The 23976-nt window shown below is 33.3% G+C and overlaps 1 long non-coding RNA gene and 1 pseudogene across 1 annotated transcript in view; both read right to left on the bottom strand.

The window, feature by feature from the left end:
• LOC120590794 (uncharacterized) overlaps positions 1 to 23976 on the bottom strand; it is a 538201-nt gene that overhangs the window by 59020 nt on the left and 455205 nt on the right. The window lies entirely within an intron of this gene.
• LOC120591046 (uncharacterized) lies at positions 13095 to 13213 on the bottom strand (annotated as a pseudogene).

Below are 23976 nucleotides of genomic sequence, written 5' to 3'. Positions count from 1 at the left end.
GTGACAGGAGAGGGAGATAGAACATGGAGGGTAGGGCATGGTCTTGGGAAAAAAGGCAAAAATCAAAATAGTTGGATATACTCAGGATACATTTTGCTTACCTGAAAATTTATCTAGGAATAATACAGAGTCCATCATCCATCTGATAGAAATAATAGTTGCTGACATTTATCAAACACCTACATATGCCAGCCACTGTATCAAGTAAGTCATTTAGTCATCACAATAGCCCTATGAGTTGGTACTATTATTATTCCTATTTTACAAATGAGGAAATTGACATAGGGTGAAGTTAAGCAGTTAAGTGCTGCAAAGCCAGTAAGTAGTAAAGATGATATAAGTGGCCTCAAGCAGATCTATGAACAGAGCAGAAGCCAAAGTCAGGAAAGGTTCAAGATTCTAGGTTAGAGCACCAGAAGGCTCTGTTGTTACAATAATTGGTTTGTTTGCCAGAAGGAGCAAAGTGAAGGGTGGAAGCACCAGAAACTGGTAATTTTCTAACTCTATTCTGTAGATTTGTCTAACCAGATATTTGAGGGGAGAATTTTATGATAAAATTCAACTTAGAGCTATTTCTTTCCCCCTTCTCTCTCTTTTTTTGTATTTCAATCATCGACCTATGTGAAATGTGCTTATTTGAAATCTATAATAGGTATTTTATAAATCAAATTCCAAACACTAGTTTAACACTATATAAAATTAGAATAGGATTTCAAGTTGTACTTAAAATCATTTTATGAACACAATATTTCATTCTTGGAAATAGTCCCTTTAAAATTCCCTTAAATATAACATTTTTAAAAGAAAAAACTAACAAAATGTGGCAGTTTACATTGAACTGTTGGTGTTTAGTGATTTTTTTTTTTGCTTTAAATTGAGTTTAATATATTATTCTTTAAATTGATTTGTTTTAGTGCTCCCAAACTATAGGTGGCATCAAAAATAATGAGGTGTTATTATTGCTACAGTTTGTTATAAGAACCACCAACTTTGAATGTGTCATGGATGATATTTTCCTTTTCACTAGAAACTATTAATTGGGTGTCAGAACCCTCATTTTCTTTTTTATTGAAATAGTAGTTACCATTTTCTTTTCGCTCTGAATTCTTTTACTTTTAAATTTCAAATTCTAATATTTACATTACTAGAAATTTAAAAAATGAGAAAAGTAAATAAACTATAACACTGTGATCATGTTATACTTATCCTGATCCTTTCCACTAAAAAAAGGCATAGTTTATGCTGCTGCTCTAATATTATTAATTTTCTATTCTCAGTAAAAGGGGATATACACATTGAAAATAGATTTTTTAACAAAAAAATGAGAAAGTAAAAATCTATTTAGAAAAGAAAGAAAATAGAACCTAACCTAAAAGTGATGAGCTTGAAGTAGTCCTCCCTTAAAGCTCCTTAAACTTTATAAGAAGAGAGAATGTTTCTAACCTTTTAGCTATTATAAAAAGTTGTTCACTATAAAATTCAAGTTCAGAACTCACAGTGCCAATTAAAAATGACACCAATTTTAGTTCAAACAAATACCTCTTTTTTTTTCCCCCCCAGAAATGACTTAATTGACATGACCTAATAGGTATACCATGCCCCATGGAGCAATCTCAATTAGCATGGTTTTTTCCTACAGTTCTCATCACTGTTGCAACAAGGGTTGACTTGTGTAATATTAGTAATGTTTCAAAACCTATGCAACAATGTAATGAACTCAGAGAAGGCTGCATTGGCATATAAAGTGCTGAACAAGCACACTCCAATTAACATGGAAATCTTTTGTGATTCACATCAGGACTTCAAAAGCAAATTATGTGTGTCATTATTTTACATTTTATTCCCTGGGATAAATCTAACCATATTAATGAAACATCCAAGGAATGCCATGAAATTCTAAAGGATAAATAATATGTTGTCTTGCCTTTTTTGCATATAAATTTTGTTGTATATAACTGTGGAAGTTGTGGCTCTAATGAGTGAAGGATTTGTTTAAAAAGAATTCCAGAGCTGCATTTTGAACATGAACTTACATTTAGTGTTAGGTGATTGGTAGCCCTTATTAACAAATATGAGATTAAACATTATCCATCTGACTATTCAGATAGTTTGTCAGAAATATATTTTTAGGTTTCCTATTTGATTAAACAATCAAATATAAAATGAATATTAAAGAGAAAGATTTCAGTTTTTGTAAACTGTAAAACTAGTTAAAAATAATAATGCTCTCAGAATATCTTATTGGATATATAATAACTTTTAATTTTTCTTAATATTTTAAATAATTCAATAGGAGATAATACAGGTAAGCTTAATGAACAAAAGGTCACAATGTATGTATCTAATCTAGACAAAATAAGAAAATACAAGTGCATCCAAGTACACATACCAGGTAGATGGTAAACTTTAGCTGTAAAAAGATTTTAAAAATGAATTAAAGAAAAAGCTAAAGAGAATGAAATGTTATAGTAGAGATTGTTTGAGGCCATTAACTGCTTGAGTGATCAACACCAGAAATAATAAAGCAGGCAAAAAGATTTATTCACAGTATCTAGAATGCCAAAAAGACATTTGGTGACACAGAAAAGTAATACTTAAGCTTGTGAGGAGGTGATTATTAATTTTATAAACATATTTTAAAATATATGTATTTTGACTACACAAACATACATATTTAAAATTATGCCATAATCTTTTCAATGTCTGCCTTCACGTCAGAGTTAGATCCAGCTGTGACTCCACAGACAGAGAATGACCCTCCCAGAAGGTCAGGATTCCAAGGCATGAAGTTTGTGATCAATGCTCCAGCACACTCCATTGGGGAATCATTACAAAAGACACTGGCTGGAATTTATTATAGGTAACATTGTATTTTGGGTGGTATTGCAAGGGATGAAAGTTCCATTAACCTGTTAAGTACAGAGGGTATAAAAATGCTAATAGGTAGAAAATTACGTAAACTAGTAGAAAAGATGTTGCTGCAGTGCTATGCCCTAAATGGATGAGAGAGGTTCTGAAAGCTGTTTATACATGGAGCTAGATCTTAATCTCTTTGTCATAGAAGGGGAGGGACTTTCTGAAAATGGATACCTGCTTAAAATCTCCTCCCTCCTCAGGAAGCTTCTGGCAGCAGCACAATTATGTGATTCTAGTGTGGGCATGTAGATGTGGACCTTGGCTATACTTCCTGTCACATATTGCTCTCTGCAGAAGTCTATGCAGTTGTACGGTTGTCCTGGGTGGCCATCTGGGGCTATTCTGCAGCATGTCAGTACTCACAGAGTGCCTCAGATGTTATTCTACGGAGCTGGCAGTTTGCATTCCCATTTATGTCTTTTGCGAAGTCCATGTGGAGAGCTGTCTGACAGAGACAAGGGCTACCCTGAGCAGCAGACATCAACCTATGTGGTGAGATTTGAGACGAAATAAGTACTCACAAGCATCCAGTCTTGCTTCAAAGGTGCTGAAGATTGAGAAGGAATACATATGGTTTCTAAGTTTGCTGATGTGAAAGGCAAATTATGCTGGATGATTTCAGGGCAGCCAGGAATGTTCACTGATCCAAAATATCTCTTTTCTGTCTGTCCTTGCTCCTAAAATTGTACTAATCAAGTATTCACTTTGTGGTAGTAAGGCTTTGCTTTTTCTAGGAATAATCTTTGGAAATTTGTTTATTACAGTGAGGGAGAATGCTTTTATATTGTTACTTTTTTTCAGGAAACACATGTAGTTGAAGGGAAGACAATTTAAGAGGTAAAGACAGAAGATATGGTTCCATTTGTTTCCATTCATTTTTTCAGTCACCTATTCAGGAAATGCTAAGTTTGCATTATTTACAGTTGCCAAGATATAGAGGCAACGTGGGTGTCCATCAATGGATAAATGGATAAAGAAGACATGATATACATATACAGTGGAATATTACTCAGCCATAAAAAGGAATGCAATCTTGCCATCTGCAAAAACATGGATGGACTTAGAGGGTATTATTCTGAGTGGACTAAGTCAGACAGAGAAAGACAAATGCCATATGATTTTACTTACATGTGGAAGCTAAAGAACAAAATTTTTAAAGATGCTAAGTCTTGTGAGGGAAATACTGAGATTAAAGCTGTTGCTGACCTTGAGTTCTTACCATATAGAACAGGTATTAATAAAAGTATTTGAACAATTCGAGGCAAAAATATGATTATTTGTATAACTCAGCAGTTGCCCCACACAAATCCAACATCTCATTGCTAAGTTCTGCCAAAAATGCTTTTAAAATAACTATAAGGTAATATGCCTTTTATATGGCAACTACTATCCTAAGCGTTTTTCTTGAATTAGCTCATTTAATTCTAACAACAGCTTAAGGAGACAGCTCTATTTTACCATCTCTATTTTACAAAAAGGTTAAATAACTTCCAAGGCCACACAACTAGTGAGAAAGAGGGGGTATCTGAACCATGCCCAAACAAAAGGTTGTGGACACTGAAATAGAAATAAAAAATAATAATAATTGGAGCTCTTGCCTGAAAGGACCTAATAGCTGCTATTTTCAAAATGCCTGAACATTTTATTGAATTAAATTTTTCTCTTCTTTTTCATATTAGACTTATAATCACAATCAACAGAACCTTTCTGTTGAGGTCAGTGTGACCCATCTAGTGGGATATACTTTATTAGGGTCGCCCAAGACCATTCTCCCATGTGGAAGGCTCATATTTTGCATAAATAAAATAATAGTAGTCTATTTGATGATATTTGAAGGAAATAAAATATTTATTTCCTCTATTTTCCTCCCTGTTTCTTTTCCTCTCCCCCTATTTTCCTGCTTTTTGTACTGGATTTTTTTTTTTTCTTTCTGGAATTGGTACTCTAGATTAGGGTATTGCTATGAAGTCCATAGTAAATAGTTTTAATATGTATCTATTGCTTTTCTCTACTCAGCATCTATTTCTGATAATAGCACTATTTTGTCTTTGGGGAAGCACTTCTTCTCAGCTTCCAACTGAGGCAGTTTGGGCAGAGCCAAACTCATTTCCTAGGGGCATATGATTCAGACCTGGACAATCAAAGTGCTACATTTTTTAGGTTACCTAGGCCAAGCCAATGGCACTCAACTTGGGATTCTTATTAAAACTTATGAAAAAGAGACGTTTTTTCCTTGCTGTTTACAAATAGAGTAGGAGGTGAGACTATAGCTGCTGGTGGCCATCTTGCTATTATGTTGCAAGAACTTACGAGAGAATAAAGCTAACAGAGGAAAGCTGCTAAGGATGATGAGAGCTTTCCGACAACATTCCTTGACTACCCGAATCCAGCTGTACCTAGAAAATCTCTATAACTTTCCAGTTCATGAGTCTAAAAATTCTTTCTTCATGTAAGCCAATTCACATTTTTTTTGTTCTGCAACTGAAAGTGTCCTGACTGATAAAATGATTATAGCCTTTTGTAAATGTAGCACCTGAGCCCATTACAAACCATTAGCAGTGAAGGGTTCAGATTTGCTGAAATTCACCAGGAGAGGGGTTGGCCAAGAGCATGGGAGAATCATGTTTTATTAACAAAGAGTAGTGGAAAAATCTGTAGATCGTGGGCTTCTGGTCAGGAGAAGTAGAGACTAGTGTGAACTGGTATAGCTCTAGATTGACACCAGTTTGTAAATCCCATGAGAGCACCAACTTCATTTTGCGTATCTCCATATTCCCATCACAAGCACAATCTATGGCATCAAATGGGAAGTCAATAAATACATTGCTAACAAATGAACATATGAAGACATGGTACTGAGGGAGTCATTGAGTTCATTCACTTCATCAGGCTAGGTCTGATTACACTGGTTGTTGTGAAGAAGTGCAGCCAGGTTTAAGCTTTGAACAATTGAAGCTTCAGAGCTAGATTGAGTGAGTCAGACCAGGGAGGCTATAGGGCAGAGTAGTTGGAGCACATGCTTTAAAGTCGGTGGAACATTTGGACCTAGTCACCATAATTTCTTGCTCTATGATCTCAGGCAATCTAATCTAATTTTCCTGAGCCTTAATCTCCTCAGCTATAAAACTGGAAGTATACCATCTCATGTATTATGGAAATTAAATGAAGTAACAAACATAAAATCTTAGCCCAATGTCTGGCATATGGGAAGGGCTGCTGTCATTTTTTTTCTTTTTATTTATTCATGTCATCATAATTATTATTACAATGAGTCAGAATAGCAGAGTGAAAAGAGCTCTAGACATTACTAAAATATCTTTATATGCTTGATCCTTTAAAAATTTTAAAGTATATTTCTAACCTTAGGCAATTCAGATCTCCTAGGTAGTCTATTCTGTAAAATATAATTGTAGAGAAATGAGGTTACATATAAAAGCACTTGTTAAACTGCAAAACATAATAAGAATGCAAGCCAATATTTTTTCTCCTACTTTATATGGTTTTGTGATTTGTGCTTTGGTATCTCTTAGTTGGCTTACTTGACCTTGGATAATAAATCAACTGTTCATAAGAAACACTAGGGAATTTTTAAAAATTTTAAAAATGCTTCATCCTCAGAGATTCTGATTCAACAGGTCTGGGGTATAGGCAACAAAGCTGAATATTTATAAACAAGCTTTTCTGTTGAAGCTAATGCTGGTGACCTGCACACATCTTTTGAGAAGTACCACTCTGTGTTGTGTAACTAATTTGAAGACTGCCATGCTCATGCTGGAATTCTAAATCTTGCTTGGTCCTGAAGCAGTGGTTGGTGAAGGCTACTACAAGAGCTGTGGCCCACTGTGCATCATCATTTCTATTTGTAGCTGAGTGGAGTTGGCAGCAGGCACAGGTTGGCAGCGGCTTGCAACACACTCCTTGTCAAAGCACATACTGTTTCTGCAGCTGGCATCTATTCCCTGTACATCCCAATTATAACAGTATTATTGAGTCTTGCGACAGTCACACATTTCATCACCTTGGGGGGCAGGGCTGGTTAGGTTTGCTGGGGCATGAGTATGCCGCTCTCTCCTTTCCTTATACTCATCATTGCTTAGGAATCTTGTCTGTTTTGCTTGATACTGTTTGCTGTTCCTAACTGGGGATGTTTGGAGCCCAGATCAGGTCAGAGATTATGTATAAGCTGCAGGTTGTGGAGAGTCTACCTGCTGTAAGATACTCATTTTTGAAGCATTTCTACTATTAAAATTGTCACTATTATGATAATTACCATGCTTTTGCCCTCCTTTGAGGGGTTTTATACCTCAGTAAACTATTCCTACTCCTGGATGCACAGGGCTTGCTCTCTAAATTGACAGAACTACAGAGTACATTTCACTATACCTAAATAATGAAGAGTTTTGACTCTTGCATAGCTTTTTATTCTTAAGGGAAGTAGAAGGGCTTAATAAAATAGATGTTGTACTATTGTATAAAATATACAATTAATATATGATGCATACTCAAAATGCCTCTACTTAGTAACCTGATTTTAAAAAAACAGAGTAGCAAGTTGATACACAGAGAATCACATGTTGAGAATATCCATCATGTGTATAACTACTAGCAGTAAGTTATATTTAAAAGTTACAATTAAGCAAGATGTTAAAATAAACCATCTTTCTTCTTTTTATTTAAGCTATCCTGACATATATGTGGGATCAATAAATGTTACCGATACCACCTTCTCCTTTGAGATCAGTGTTACATTTAAAAATTACTTGGTATCATCTGGAAAAAGATGATTGCTAATGGTCAAATCTGGAATAACAGGCTGAATATAATCAATACAAATAGTAGAAATGACTGGCAAATGTAAATATCGACAATAAGAGTATTATTGTTCTTAGAGATACAACGATTCTTAAGCTATATATAAGTCTGTAGTAGAATCTCTCATAAAAATTATCATGACCCTAAGGTATAAGAAAATACAGAAATTAATAAAAGAATTATCATACCTGTATTTGAGTGTTATGCCTCTATATCTTGAGGGAAATAAAAGTATGAAAGAAAGGAACAAATAAAAAGGTCACAGACTTTATAAGAACAGAAATCTAATCATATGTGTTAAAGTTCGAAGAATAAAGTTCAAAGTTATTTAGCTGTAGAAGAGACAGCTGGGATCCAATTTCAAATTAGTAATGACCTTCAAAAACTGGATGTAAAAAATTAATAAGAAGGTGATTAATTTTTGCCCCCATTCAATTTTAAGCAAGAGAAGGGGAAATGTGCCTTAATACAAAGTCTGATAGATTTATATTTGAAGCTGATGTTTCTAGAACAAATCCTGAAGGGTAAAACTATGAGAATGAGCTTTAAAAGACAACACTATCTACACTGTTTGTTAGGACGGTATTTGAGTGGCTGTGGCCAATGTTGGAAAGATCACAGTGATTTTTAAGATTCTTCAACCCTAGAATTCTATGATTAGGCCTAGTTGTAGCATGGTACCCAGGAGGAACAGACAATTGCTGGGAGAAAAGTTCTTAGAATTGCTTCAAACTCAAAGGTTAAAAGAAATGACAGAGTAGTTTTCAGTTTAATTTGGAGCAGATAAGCTAGAGCTGTACCAAGACTGGTGACATGTACTGATCTGAGGTAAATTTCCTGTTGGATAAGTGCCACACAGACTGGGAAAAAGTGGCATAGCTGAAAACATATTAGGGCTATCACAAATCAGGAACTTGTTAAACAGTTCTCATCCTAAACAGTCACTTCTTTGAATACAATAGGCAGCTGTGATTTCCCTGTTGTTTTAAAATTTTGATTGTTACCTTCTCCCCAAAGTTAATTTTTTTAAATTGGGGTAAAATACACATAACATAAAATTTACAATTTTAACCATTTTTAAATATACAGTTCAGTGGTATTGAGTGTATTCATATTGTTGTGCGACCATCATCACTGTACATTTACAAAACTTTTTCATCATCCTAAACTGGAACTCTGTACATGTCAAACAATAACTCTCCATCTCCCTTCCCCCAATAGTTACTTTTACAACTAACCATATTAAGAAACTGTTGATTAGTGAGTGCACAGTAGCTTTGTTAAGAAATTTAATTATGGTTATCCTATCTTAGGGGAAAAAAATGTAAAGCATTTATTCCCAGCTGAAAGATATGGTCATTAATGGTTACAAGTTCTAGAACTGGAGAAAGATCTATTACAACTAAAAAATAAATAAATAAACCAAAAACCATACTTTAAAACAGGGAGTCCTTAAATCTAAGGGGATGTTTCTCTCCACCACCCCTAATTTATACATATCTGAATATTTAGGTTGTGCTTAGAAATACTTTCTCATCTAAAACTGTACTGTTACTAGGCTGTAGCTATAATATAGACCAACCATGCACAATCATTGGCTCGCAAGTAACAAAAAGATGATTAATTTTACATCAAAGAAGCACATCTTCAGACTGCTGTGCCTTCCAGGTTGTTATGTTTGAGTTTCTAATGACCATAGTTCAGTAATAGATTCAAAATATTATTAACTTTGATGAAGCGTATTTAACAATCATATTCAATTTTACATTATTTTAGCTGTGGTAAAATGTTTGTTTATTTTTGTAAAAGTACTAGTGTTATTCTTATCTGTGTTCATGGGCTATAATAAAATTAAAACAAAACTGGCTACATTAACATAAACGATTATTTGTGGAATGTGCACAAAGATGAACTGAAAAACTGGAAAGGATATTTAACAATCTCAGTAAAGTACTTTTTCAGGTAAGATTTATGCCAATTTTTGTTCTTTTAAAAAGACAATTTCTCTTTTCTTACTGAGATGTAATATTTTCTCTTCTTTATTGTTCTGTTTTTTCACCATGGCATGACTAGGTTGGTCCTATTTTTATTTATACATTTTGCATTTTAAATCTTGGAAAATTCTCAGCTATATTTCTTTATAGTCTATGTTCCATTTGCATGTGGTGGACCATATCAATCTATTTATCTTTTGATGCAGCATTCTGAGCGGATTGGTTACTTTTATTCTCCAATTGATTGACTCTCTTTGGTAGTGTTAGTATAAAGATTTTTAAAAAGTCAATAAATACTTTTGTCTTAAATTTCTTATTGGTGCTGCTTCTTATTTATCTATTTTTGCTTTGTTTATGTCTATTTTGGTTTCATTCTTACTTTTTCACTTTTTAAAGATAAAACTATTTTAAATAAGGAACTCAAAAACTTTTATTAGAGTCATTTTGAAAACAATTTTTAAATCTATTTTATTGGTAGTGAATAAGTCAACTATAGGTTTTGTTGTTCTTTTTCTTGGTGCTAATCCCTAGGGGTTTTGGAATAATCCTTCCTAAATTTAGCATGAGTGAGTTGTCCTTCCTGCCTATCTGCCTTCCCCTTTCCCCCAGATTCATTACTATCTGCCCTCTAGTTTTGGGGCAGTTTTCCCTGTGCTGGGATCCTGACCCAGACCACAACACTGAGCTGGTGAATAGCATAGCCCAGGTTCTGCCTAGGAAAAGTCCTTTGCTCTTCCAACATCTGATGGGTCACAGTTTTATTTAAGGGTAGCCTCAGGCAATGGAGAGTTTTGTCAGAATCCTTTTACTGGCAAGCAGCCAGCCCAGTTTAATGATACTTCTCCTTGTTTCTCTCCTTGAATCTGCACAGGTCCACAGATTCATCCATCCCCTACTTTTAAACCTATTTCTGGTCTGTTTCTGGTGCATGAATCATTTTTTTTTTTTTTTGGAGTGTAGTTATGTCTAATTATTTATTTAAAAAATATTACTCTCTTTGGAGTGGAGGAAAAAATTCAAGGTTGAACTGACTGTCAACCTGCCTATGAGGCCAAGGGCTGTACATGCAGACTATTGAAATAATTAATGCTAAAATCTGTGTATGAACTTGAAAAATCAAGTAGTCTCTTTGAATTCAACATTAAATAACTTTTTTGTATATGCTCTAGCTTGAAATTTGGAAGATGGATCAATTGATTTAGAACGAAGTGCCTCCAATTATTAAATGATTATTTCAATGAAAAAGAGAAGAGAGACATGACTGATATGAGGCAATCTGGCCTCTAATAGCTAGATGATTCATAATTACTTATCTAGAATATTTTATTTTGATATTTGTGTATATTTTATGTAAAAGCAATTTTTGTCTTGAATGACTTGAATAATAATCTCTGATATTCTCAGAAAAAAAAGTGTAAATTGGGAGAAAATGTTTGGTGATACACATTACAATATGGATGAAAAATGGAAATAGCTACAATAATCTACAATATTAATACTGAAGGAAAAATTGAAACTATGTAGTTTGAAATTTCAAGAGGACCGGTGCCCTGAGTCACTAACTTTGTAATGTTTTCTTAGGTATATTTCTTTTTCTAATGACATGACACATGTGCTTAATGTCAACAACAAACAAGGCATTTCTCGTGAGATTAAAAAATGGTTGCATTTGCTTGAAATACGGAGCATATGAGTCATTTACAAAAGCTTGTACAATAATTAAACTGGAATAAGAGTAATGAGGTACAAAGATCACACTCACTAGCTAAATTTAATAGTGATATTTTGTTGAGAGGCCAAGGAAAATAAAATCAAAATGTTCCCATATAACTTTATGAATGGTATCAAAATCTTTGACAACAGTATAAGGTTGTTAGCCCATTTTTAAATTAAATATTCAGTTAAATGTCAGCAAATTTGATAAAATGGAACTGGAGAAAGCTTGTGCCTTTAGTTTTTTGTTTTGCTTTGTTTTAGTGCTTAAAGACCCAGTTTTACTAAGACTAATTCACCATATGTTGTCTAAAGGACACTGTGTGCATATGTGTGCATGTGTGTAGCAGAAGACAAGTAAAACAGACTATGCTTTTCAGTTGACTCACACATAAAGAATATCTGTTTTAGGAGTGGACAGAAAAATAGGAGTTTTGTGAATGTGTCTCTTTCTATCCTTGAAGGAGAGGCTAGGCAACTAAACAAAAAATTTCTGCATACTGCTGGCAGAGAAACTCTAGGTGTTCTTAAGGTTGAATTGACATTAACTCTTCCAGGCACAGTAAACAATTTTCACAAAGAGACTGAACTCAAAGATTCCCTGCCACCATCATGCCATTCAGTTGACCCTGAGTGTAACTATATATGATAGTTTAGCCTATTTTATGCAATACTTTTTCAGAAAAAAAGACTGATGATTATGGATTTACAAAATTTATAAACATGATTTATAAAAGCAATGACCAATTGTTTATTAATAAGTGCAAGTAGAAAAATTGCTGAATGTTTCTTTGGTAATCTCTATGATCCAAATAATTTATGTCATCCAAACAATATAATCTATGTAAAGAATTTATTATATGTTCAGAAAACCCAGTGGCCAACTATAAACATCGTTTTTGAATCTCTCACCTTTTCTAGTAAAAGATGTAACTAGACTTCCTCATCTGTTTTCTTTCATGTTTTCACTGGAAATATTCACTTGTGTTTTCATTATTATTTTTTGTGCACTTTCATAAGGTTTTGTTTTCTGAAACAAGGATATTAATATTTTATATTATTGACCATGTGAAGTACAATGAATATATTGGAAGGGTAAATAAAAGTAACAATCAATTTCACATTTTTCGATGGAGAAATTAAGTGTGCTAACATTCGTGTATGCTTCTAAAGAAATCTGAGAATTTGGCAAGCAAGAATGGTGGATGGGACCTTGAATAGATATGGGCTCACTTCATTCATCTAACGCATGGAGGTAATAAGGATCTCTCTGATTAACAATCTAGTCATAATAATATTAACTAAAATTTCAGTTTGAAATCCTCTGCCCATTATACCTAGGTTCCTCTCTCTATTTTCTATTCTTTACTTATAGGATACTGAAGTCTGACTAGGAATAGCAAAATCTTAGTAACATTTCCCCAAATGCTTTTGGTCCACTGAAGAGTATGAATAAGAATTTTTTTTTAACCCAGAGAGAACTGCACAACTCAGTGATTATACTGAATAATGATTATAACATAACACTGTTTACAAAAACAATAAAAAATCTGTTTACAACAACACAATAATTTTTTTTTATAGGCAAGGCAAATCTTGGTTGACCTCACAGATTGCAAGGACCTTGTTAGTTTACAGTCCCTTATTTTTTATTTGTTATGCCTGCAGTACCTGGTCTTCCTAGGTAGTCTCCCATCCAAGTACTAACCAGGGCCGACCCTGCTTAGCTTCTGAGATCAGACCAAATTGGGCTTGTTCAGGGTGGCATGGCTGTAGACTCAATAAAACAAAATTTCCAGCTTGTCAACAGACTGTATTGCACTCAAATGTTAATAGATTTTAATTCTTAATCAATCTATTCTAAATTTTATTTTCATATAGGTTATACAAAATAATGGGATAAAGAATTTTAGTATCCTGATCTGAGATTTATATCAAAACCATAAGAATCTACTTTCATATATTTTTTCTTTAAAAATTTAATCAGAAATATTTCATTCAGAAATGAATAAAAATCAACAATAAAAACCCAAAGCATCTACCACACAACTTAAGAAAATCATACATTATTTATATAATTAAAGCTAAAAAGCATTCCCTCTGATTCTACCCACCTTCACCTCTGTCTTCTCCTGAGGAAATCACTCTCCTGAATTTTATATTTAAAGTTCCAGTGCATTTCTTATAATTTTATACAGTAATATGATGAAGTTTTATATATATGGTACTAAACTGAATGCATACTTCTAGTTATTGCTTTTATTCCTTAATAAAATATTTGATATTCATCCATGTCAATAATAAATCCACTTTATTCATTTTCTGTGCATTTGATAAATGCACCATCATTTATTTATCTCTTCTCTTCTATAAGACATAAGCCATTTTTATTTTTTTCAGTATTACAAACAATGCCGTCTTAACCAGTCTTATAGTAACAACCTTGTATTATTCACAAAAGTTTCTCTAGGATGTATGATTGATATATAAGTGAAATTGCTGGGTCATATAATATTCTATCTTCTATTTTATTATAAGTTGTCAAATTGTTTTCCAAATCAACTGTACTAATTTATATCCTTGCCAGCAGTGAATAACAGTTTTCACTTTTCTATATCCTTTCCAACTCTTGATATTGTCAGATTATTTCTGTTCTTAATCTGATTAGTATGAATTCATTGGTGTTTTAAATAGTACTTTCCAAATTCTATAAAAGGATGAGCCAATATTTTATGTATTAATTAGTTATTTATATTTCCTCTTTGAATTGTTTAGCTCAGAATTTTTTCTTACTTTTTTTTGTGGTATTTACCTTTTCTTTATTAATTTGAAAATTTAAAAAAAATTATGGATACTAATCATTTGTGGTTGCCTATACCTTTTCCTGGTCTATGTCTAAATGATGCTTTAATACTTTTTTTTTTAAAAAAAAGAAGTGACCCTTTTTAGTGGAAAATCAAATATATTTGTATATGTACATATTTATATATATGCATATATACTCACACATACATATGCACGAATGCATATATGCATACATACATACAGACACATACACGCACACACAGAAAAAGATTTGCAATGATATATATCAAGATGATATCTCTAGGTGCTGGAATTAAGAATATTTTTCCTTTTAAAATCTTATCTGGGACTTCTGGTGTTCCGCCTATTGTGTAAAGAGCCTAGAAGTTGCCATTCCATCCTAACAACAGGTATCAAGCCGAACAAATTGAAAAATCAACAACTCTTCTTGAGCCATAAGAGAAGCGAGGTCACAGATCAAACTGTTGCCCCCCAAACTGGAGAGACAGACAAGGCGAATACAGAGACTCACTATGCACTAGAGCAGAAATTTCTTTTAGGGACCAATGCCAGATAGGAAAATCTAAACTGTAATTGGTGAATTGCTGGGGGTTGGGGGTGCAAGGTGAGCAAGCCTGAAAGGTAAAAACTCCAGGGGGTGCCAATCATTTCAGCAACCCCACACTTTGGTGAGTTTTAATCTCCTCATACTCTACCACATTCTCACAATGAATATTGGAAGAAAAATCCCCTTCTGTTTCCAGTAGACGAAAAGAAACCATTTTGAAATATACCAAAGCTTCTGTTCTTCTTAACAAGGTGTGCCCTTAGGAGAAACGATTTAACCAGGTCCTAACCTGCTGGAGTTTTATAAAGAGCCTTACTGGCCTGTGGGAAAGGAAATAACCCAACTCCAGCTGGCTCTAGCCTTCTACGTGGAGGAAGACAAATATTTAACTCCAGCCCCTGCTAACCATTCTACCTCACCTAAGAGGTGGAAAAAACTGAGAAGCATGCATGAAGTTCACAGTCCAGAGGGAAAGGCTTACTAAAGGGCTGAAACCTAATCATAAACCTTACCGCAACATTACTAAAATCCTATTTACAGAAGTTACCTAGTACATCATGTCTGGCCATCATAAAAAATTACGAAACATACTAAAAGGCAAAAACACAGTTTGAAGAGACAGAGCAAGCATCAGAACCAGACTCAGACGTGGCAGAGATGTTGGGATGATCAGACACAAAATTTAAAACAATTATGACTTATATCCTAAGGGTTCTAATGGATAAAATAGACAACATTCAAGAACAGATGGACAACATATGCAAAGAAATGAAAATTCCATGAAGAACCAGGAATTCTAGAGATCAAAGACACTGTAACAGAAACGAAGAATGCTTTTGCTGAACTTAGTACTGGACACAGCTATGAAAAGAATCTCTGAGCTTGAGGATTTCTCTAGAAAACTCCAAAAGTGGAAAACAAGCAGAAAAAAGACCAAAAATTGGAATAGAATATCCAAGAACTGTGGTACAACTACAAAAGGTATAACAGTCATAATGGGAATACCAGAAGGAGAAGAAAGAGGAAAAGGAACAGAAGAAATATATGAAATAATAATGACTGGGAATTTCCCCAAACTACTGAAGAATTAAACTACAGATCCAAAAAGCTCAGAGAATGCCAAGAAAAATATCTTTATCTATCTATATTATTATATATATAATATGTATATTATACATACATACATACATACATACATACATACATACATACATACATATCTAGGTATATTATTTTCAAACTATAGAAAATCAAACACAAAGAAAATACCCTAAAAGAAGCCAGAGGGGGAAAATGTATCTTTCCTATAGAAGAGCAAAGATAAGAACTACTTCAATTCCTCCTCAGAAACCATGGCAAGCAAGTAAAGAATGGAGTGAAATATTTAAAATGCTGAGAGAGAAAAAAAAAATCTCACCATCTTAAAATTGTGTACTCTGTGAAATTATCCTTCAAAAGTGAAGGAGAACTAAAGACTTTTTCAGGTAAACTTTCAAAATGGAGAGAATGTGTTGCCAGTAGAACTGTCATAATTATAAGAAATGTTAAAAAAAAAAAAAGAAAGAAAGAAAGTTCTTTAGAGAGAAGCAAAATGATACAGGTCAGAAATTCAGATCTACATAAAGAAAAGAAGAGCTTTGGAAAAAGGAATAAGTGAATAAGGAGTGGAGGAGCCTAAAGCAAACAAGATGGAATATGCCTCTTGTAAAAGTGCAACCATAAATTTTCCACTAACTATGGTTGTGAGGAATCACAGAACCTCCAGATATGTGTATTTCCTATAGCTGAGGTCATAATCAGAGCAAATAATCTAAAGGTTTTTGGATTTCTGTAGTCTTTCTGGATTGTGCACCTCAAGTCCGTTGACACAGAGGCTGGAAAATTAGGATAGAGAGAATGGAGATACTGTAGCTTTTGCTTACTGTTCTTGTTGTCTCAGATCGCAACAGCCTTCATTGCTTGCCAATATTTTTTGTACTGAAACAGGGCTTCCATTCTCCAAGGATGAAGAAAAAATGGTTAATATGAGGTTGCTAATCCTGGTTATTCAGAAACAGTGGGAGATCCAGAGTTTTTTATTTTGAACTATTTAAAAGAAACTTTACTGAGGTATAATTGACATAAAATGACCTATAAGTATTTAAGGTATACAATTTTTTTAAGGTATACAACTTGAAATGTTTTGTTATACATATATACCCATGGAACCATTATAATCATAAAAGAAAGAGGAATAGAGGAGATCTTCCTCAATTTGATAAAGAATATCTACAAAAACCTGTAGCTAATGGTAAAAAAACTTGAAGCTTTCCCACTAAGATCAGGAATAAGATGTCCCCTCTCACTACTGCCTTTCAATATTGTTCTGGAGTCCTAGCAAATGCATAAGACAAGAAAAGAAAAGAAAAAAATAGAAGAGAGGAGAGGAGAGTGGAGGAGAGAGGAAAGGAGAGGAGAGGAGAGGGAGGGAGGGATTGAGGGGAGGAGAGGAGAGGTATATAGACTGGGAAGGAAGAAGTAAAACTGTCTTTATTCACAGATGACATATCATCTATGGAAAAAAAAAATGAAAGAAGTGACAAAAAAATTCCTGGAACTAATAATTGATCATAACCAGTTAATGTAAAAAGTCAGTTGCTCTGTTATATACTCACAATGAACAAATGAAATTTGAAATTAAAAATACAATATCATTTACAATAGCATCAAAGCAGAGAGAAAATCTCTGGTATAGATCTAACAAAAAAGGTACAAGATCTATATGTGGAAGACTATAAATCTCCAAAGAAAGTTATCAAATAACTAAATAAATGTAGAGATATTTTATGTTCATGGATAGAAAAACTCGATATCATCTAGATGTCAATTCTTCCAAACTTAATTAATTAATCTATAGATTCAACGCAATACCAATCAAAATCTCAGCAAATTATTTTATGAATATTGACATGATTCAAAAATTAATATAGAGAAGCAAAAGTTGGAGGACATTACCTGACTTCACGAGTTACTATAAAGCTGCAGTAATCAAGAGAGTGTGGTAGTAGCACTTTTTAAATTGGCTTCTTTCACTGAGCAATATACATTTAAGTTTTCTCTATGTCTTTTCATTTCTTTTCAACACTGAATAGTATTCCAATGTCTGGATGTACCACAGTAATTTATTCATTTGCATACTAAAAGACATGTCGTTGCTTCCATATTTTAGCAATTATGAATAAAACTGCAGACTTTTGTGTGGATGTCTTTTCAACTTTTTGGAGGGTAAACGTGACACTTATGCTTTTAATTTTTTTCTTGTTGTATTTCCCTGGTTATAACTTCTAAATACAATGTTTAATTAGTTATAATTAATAACTAATTAATAACTAATTAATAACTTTCCCCCATTCTATTAAGATATAATTTATTTATTACATTTTATAAGTTTAAGGTGTACAATGTGATGACTTGTTCTATGTATGTATTGCAAAATGATTACAATGTTTAATACATCACCTCACATAGTTATAATTTTTAAGATATACTCTATCAGTAATATAGTATTTTCACGATGATGTACATTACATCCTCAGAACTTATTTGTCTTGTAAGTGGAAGTTTGTACCTTTAGACAACCTTCACCCATTTCCCCCATCTCCGACGCCCCGCCTCTAGCAACTACCAATCTGTTCTCTGAATTTTTTTTCCACAGGTTCCACATGGAAGTAAAATCATATGGTACTCGTCTTTCTTTGTGTGACATTTCATTTAACATAATGCCTTCAAGTTTCATCCAAGTTGTCACAAATGGCAGGATTTCCTTCTTTTTTTATAGTTGAATAATATTCTATAGTGTGTGTGTGTGTGTGTGTGTGTGTGTGTGACATTTTCTTTATCCATTCATTCATCGGTGGACACTGGGATGTTTTGTCTTGGTTACTGCAATGCCTTGTTCCATGTTCCAAGTCTCGGCTATTTCAAATAATGTTGCAGTGAACATGGGATGCAGATATCTTTTTGAAATAATGATTTCATTTCCTTTTGATATATACCCAGAAGTAGAATTGCTGGATCATATATTTTTAATTTTTTGAGAAACCTCCATACTGTTTCCATATTGGCTGCACTGATTTACATTCTCACCAAGTGTGCAAGGTTTCCCTTTTCTCTACATCTTCACTAGCACTTAACTATCTTTTTGATAACAGCCATTCTAACAGGTGTGAGGTGATACCTCATTGTGATTTTGATTTGCACTTTCCTGAGGATTAGTGATGTTGAGCATTTTTTCACGTACCTGTTGACCATTTGAATACCTTCATTGTAAAAATGTTTATTCAGGTCCTTTGCCCATTTTGAAATAGAATTATTTGTGAGTTTTTGCTTTGTTTTGTTTTTGCTGTTTTGCTATAGAGTCATATATATTTTGGATACTAACCCCTAATCAGATATTTGGTTTGTAATATTTTCTCCCATCTCCAAGGCTGCCTTTTCATTTTGTTGATTTCTATTGCTGTGCAGAAGCCTTTTAGTTTCATGTACTCCTACCTGTGTATTTTTGCTTTTGTTGCTTGTGCTTTAGGTGTCATGTACAAAAGTCATAGCCAAGACCAATATCAAGAAACTTTCTCTATTTTTTCTTTTAGAAGTTTATGGTTTCAGGTCTTACATCTAAGTCTTTAATCCATTGTAAGTTAATTTTATGAGTGGCCTAAAGCAGTGGTCCCCAACTTTTTGGCACTAGAAACTGGTCCTCCTATGAGAATCTAATGCCTGATGATCTGAGGTGGAGTTGACGTGGCGATGCTAGCTCTGGGGATGGGCTGCAAATACTGATGAAATTTCACTTGCTCGGCTACTGCTCACATCCTGCTCTGCAGCCTAGCTCCTAACAGGCCACAGATGGTACCGATCCATAGCCCAGAATTTAGGGTCTAAGGTAGAGGTTTACTTTCAGTCTTTTGCACGTGGAAATCCAATTTTACCAGCACCATTTATTGAAGAGACTATCTTTTCTCTGTTGAATATTCTTGGTTCCCTTGACAAATATCAGTTACCTGTGTATGAGAGGTTTTATTTCTGGGCTCCCGCTTCTGTTCCATTGGTCTTTTTGTGTCTGTTTTTATGTCAGGAAGTATCATGCCTCCTTCTTTGTTCTTTGTCCTCAGGATTTCTTTGGATATTCAGGGTCTTTTGTAGTTTCATACAAATTTTAGGATTTTCCCCCCTCCCCCACTTCTGTACAAAATGGCATCAGAATCTTAATAAAGATTGCACTGAATCTATACATGGTTTAGGCTAGTATGAACATTTTAATAATATTAATACTTTCAATCCATGAACATGGATTATCTTTTCATTTGTTTTGACTTCTTTCTTTCCTCTGTCTCTTAATAGTTTAGTGTAGAGGTCTTTTATCTCCTTGGTTAAATTTATCCCTAAGTATTTTATTGTTATTGATGCTATTGTAAATGGTATGTTTTTGAATTTCTTCTTTTAGATAATTGTTATGGGCATTCTTATCTTATTCCTAAATTGAAAGGAAGTTTCACAATTAAACAATTTTGCTGCAAATGTTTTAATGCTATACTTTATCAGATTAGAAATGCTTCATTAAGAGGCTTTTTTCATGAATGAATTAAATTTTATTAAATGCTTTTCTCCATCAGTTGAGATAAACATATGGTTTTCAGATTTAATTTGTGAATATGAGTAAATTACAAGAAAATATTTTATGTTAAACCATCCTTGGATACCTAAACTAAACCTAGCTAAATTACAATTTTTCTTTTAAACTCTGGAGGATTCATTTTGCTAATATTTTGTCTGGGATTTCTGGATCTATGTTTATAACTGACTTCTACTTTCTATTGGTATATTTTGCTAGCAAGTTAATCTCAATGATTTTTTTCCCAATCAAAAATACTTTCTTCTGTATATTACTTTTCAACCCTTCTTAAAATGAAAAATGGAAGAAAAGTGGTCTCTGAACTTTGGGAACACTTATTTTTAAAGGAATTTACAAAGATTTTATATTTTCCATTTTTTCTCAAATTCTAAAGCTATTTTCCGTCTTATATTTTATAGCTTTCTTTCCTCATCAATTTCTCCTAGCACTTACTGACTACAAAATTCATTTATTATTTATACATAATTTCTGCCTATTTTCTATTATTGCTTAGAATGTTATTTATTTATGCTTTTCATGTCATCCTCAAATGTATTATAAATACTTATACTCACATCATAGTATAGAGCTTTACTTTGCATTTTTTTTAGGAACCCAATAGATATTTTAGTTTTGATTTGGCTTATATTAATAAAAATATTATCTTACTTTAATTATTACTTAGTATGGTGATCTAAGCATTTTGGGAAAGTTCGAAATATCTTTTGAGTTCATAAGTCTTAATTTAAAAAAAAATTTTTTTTTTTATCCCCTACCTTCATTTTTGACTGACTTTCTACCTCTTTTTTATCTAGCACTCTTTTCTACCTCCCAGGAGATTGTGAATTGACACTTCTACATGGTCAGATATTATGGTCTTTGACTGGGTCACTGAGGTCAATGTCAGAGGAATGAAAGATGTTTTTGGCTATAATGTTTGATTATTCTAACCCACACTACATTTACTTATATCTAAAAGCATGATTGCCGACAAAATTTCATTGAATCCTGAATGACTTCTGAAGGTATATTGAGTTCTTCCACTTTAAAGGCAACACAAATCTTCCCAGTGGGAAAATAAATGATCGAATCTCACCTCATTCCAAATGAATTAGAGTTGGCAGGCTTGTAAGTCTGGAGCCGACTTACAGCACTTGATGCTAAAATGTAGCCCCTTGTAGTAGTTGTAATAAATTAAGGTTTCTATCAGAGACCAAAATCATTAAAGTGAAAGGAAAAAATATGTATTGCTTCCCTTCATATTTTGGGCTCTGATAGGAATTTTGGTGTTCAGCAGGTTGACAGCACAAAATAGACAAATTCAATATTTTAGGATACTGTGCCAAATTTCATGTGTAGAAGCCTGTGAGTGTCTCACATTAAGCTGTGAGTTATAGCAGTGAAGGCCTAGAAAGTGAGAAATGAAATATTTTTTAAGGCCTGTTGGGCATACAAGTTCCACAGTTCTCCCTTTTGAATGACATGGTCCAAGTTCCCCATGAGAAGCATGCTGGTGTGTTTCTCTTCCTGTACTCTTTTCTAAATAGGGAGAAGGTGTTGTTAATTTAAAATCTGTCACTCACAGGACATAAAAATGTTTTTCAGTTAAAAGTCCGGTGACAGGCAGAAGAAAATAATGACATAGGTACTCTGCGACAGGTGATAATTTTCTACAGCTAATTATCATTATTTTTCTACATAGAACATTGTCAAAAATGTACTGAATAATATATGCTTTGATAAGATGTGTTTGTAAAAAGGAGCATTTCGTATTACCTTTACCAAATAACTCTTATGAAAAAAAAGTCACAACTTGGTCATTATTGGTCTCATTCGGAGTTGGAATACGTTAGCTGAGATTATTTTTTGTCATTATATCTATTTTATCTTTGCTATTGTGATCAAGTAAAAATAAGGAAAAACTTAAGGATAAGTAGGAAGCTATTTCAAGGTATCAGTGTTCTAATATTGGATCTATTTTGCGTTTCTCCTTCTTTCCCTTCCTGATAAATTTTATAGTAACCCAGGATTCTTTCTGTAACAGAGCACTGCAGCAACAGGAAACTGCTGAGACATCTTCCCAATGCCTGAAGCAGTCCATTTGTCAGTGACTGAAAATAATTTCATTGATGTGACTACTTGTCTGTCCAGTTATTTATTTTTAAAATTGTGACAAATTAAGTGAGTATCCTCTGGCTTCAAATGCAGAGCCTGAAATATTAGCAGTGGAAACCATCTAAAATATTTAAAAAAGAATCTGAGCATGGCTCACATTACCTGAACTATAATTACCACAAAACCAATAGTAATGGAAACAGTAAGAGTTCATACAGCTTCTGGTGCTTGGCATTAAAGGTATGGAAATAGAGATTAACTTCCTGACTTCTGAAGATAATCCAACTAGAGATGATGCACAAAAACCAATGTATCAATACAGAACTACAAAGTGAAAAGAAAGCAGATCTATTCCAAATGTGATTTAAATCTCATTATAGTTTGAATATTCAGTGGGAATCTCTTAAGGTTTCAGTTTCTCCTTGGGAGTAAAAATGGATTCTTAAAAGTGCATTCATCTATGCTGCTAGAGTATCATTTACTAACAAATGATTGCAGCTGTACCCAAGTGGCCTAAAAGTTTTAATGTTGCTTCCAGATGTGCTTAATTTATTTCCAGGGTATGATGTTTGCCATGGGAGCCTTGTGTGATTTTCTCACTTATCAGTGCCAATTTCTTGGAGGTAGGTAAAATTTGAGTCTTTTTTCTAGATGGGATAAAGGAATAGGAAGATATTATGACTTCATTAATATCGAATGAGAAGCCCTTAACAATCCTGAGTAAAATATTAAATCTAGTGTGTACTCCATGAACTTACACACCTGGACTTATGTTTCTGCAAGAGTTTTCTAGATTTCTCCTTGCCAATATTCGATAAAATAATAATGTCTGTCAAAAATTTTAAAATTTAGAATTTTAAAAATTGCCATTTAAGTTTAACTCCAGTGGTTGCTTTGTTATAAAATATTAAGACAAAACAATTCTAATTTTCAACTACTCAAAAGACTATTTAATGGTAGCTATTAACATTCTTAGAATATTGGATATGAATAATACTATAAGGTATTTATTACAGAGCAATCATATACATTTTATTTGGGAGCACCTTAAAATAAGCAGTTTAAATGTAAAATCCATAATGTATCTAGAGCAACTGTAGATAGGTATTATTAAAGCTACTTTCGTGATGTGCAAACTATACAATTGGATTTTAAGAGGTTTTTCACAAATACAATTTAAGTTGTTGAAAGTATTCAAATGGATTCAATTGAGTTTAAATACTTGCTAAAATAATCTAAACTAACCTTTATCAGAAGCATAGAAATCATCTTGCTAATGGTCACTTAGTAATCATACTGAAATTTAAACCTTGGTCTCATATCCTACACTTTTAGTACTTTTTCTGCAATAGCATGTTGACCTTTAAAAACAATGAGAACAATTTTCCCAATACCTAAGTAAC

The sequence above is a fragment of the Pteropus medius genome, unplaced genomic scaffold (genome assembly GCF_902729225.1).
Source record: "Pteropus medius unplaced genomic scaffold, Ma_sr-lr_union100, whole genome shotgun sequence".
In the NCBI taxonomy this organism is placed as follows: domain Eukaryota; kingdom Metazoa; phylum Chordata; class Mammalia; order Chiroptera; family Pteropodidae; genus Pteropus; species Pteropus medius.
This window is presented reverse-complemented; position numbering and strand designations above follow the sequence as displayed.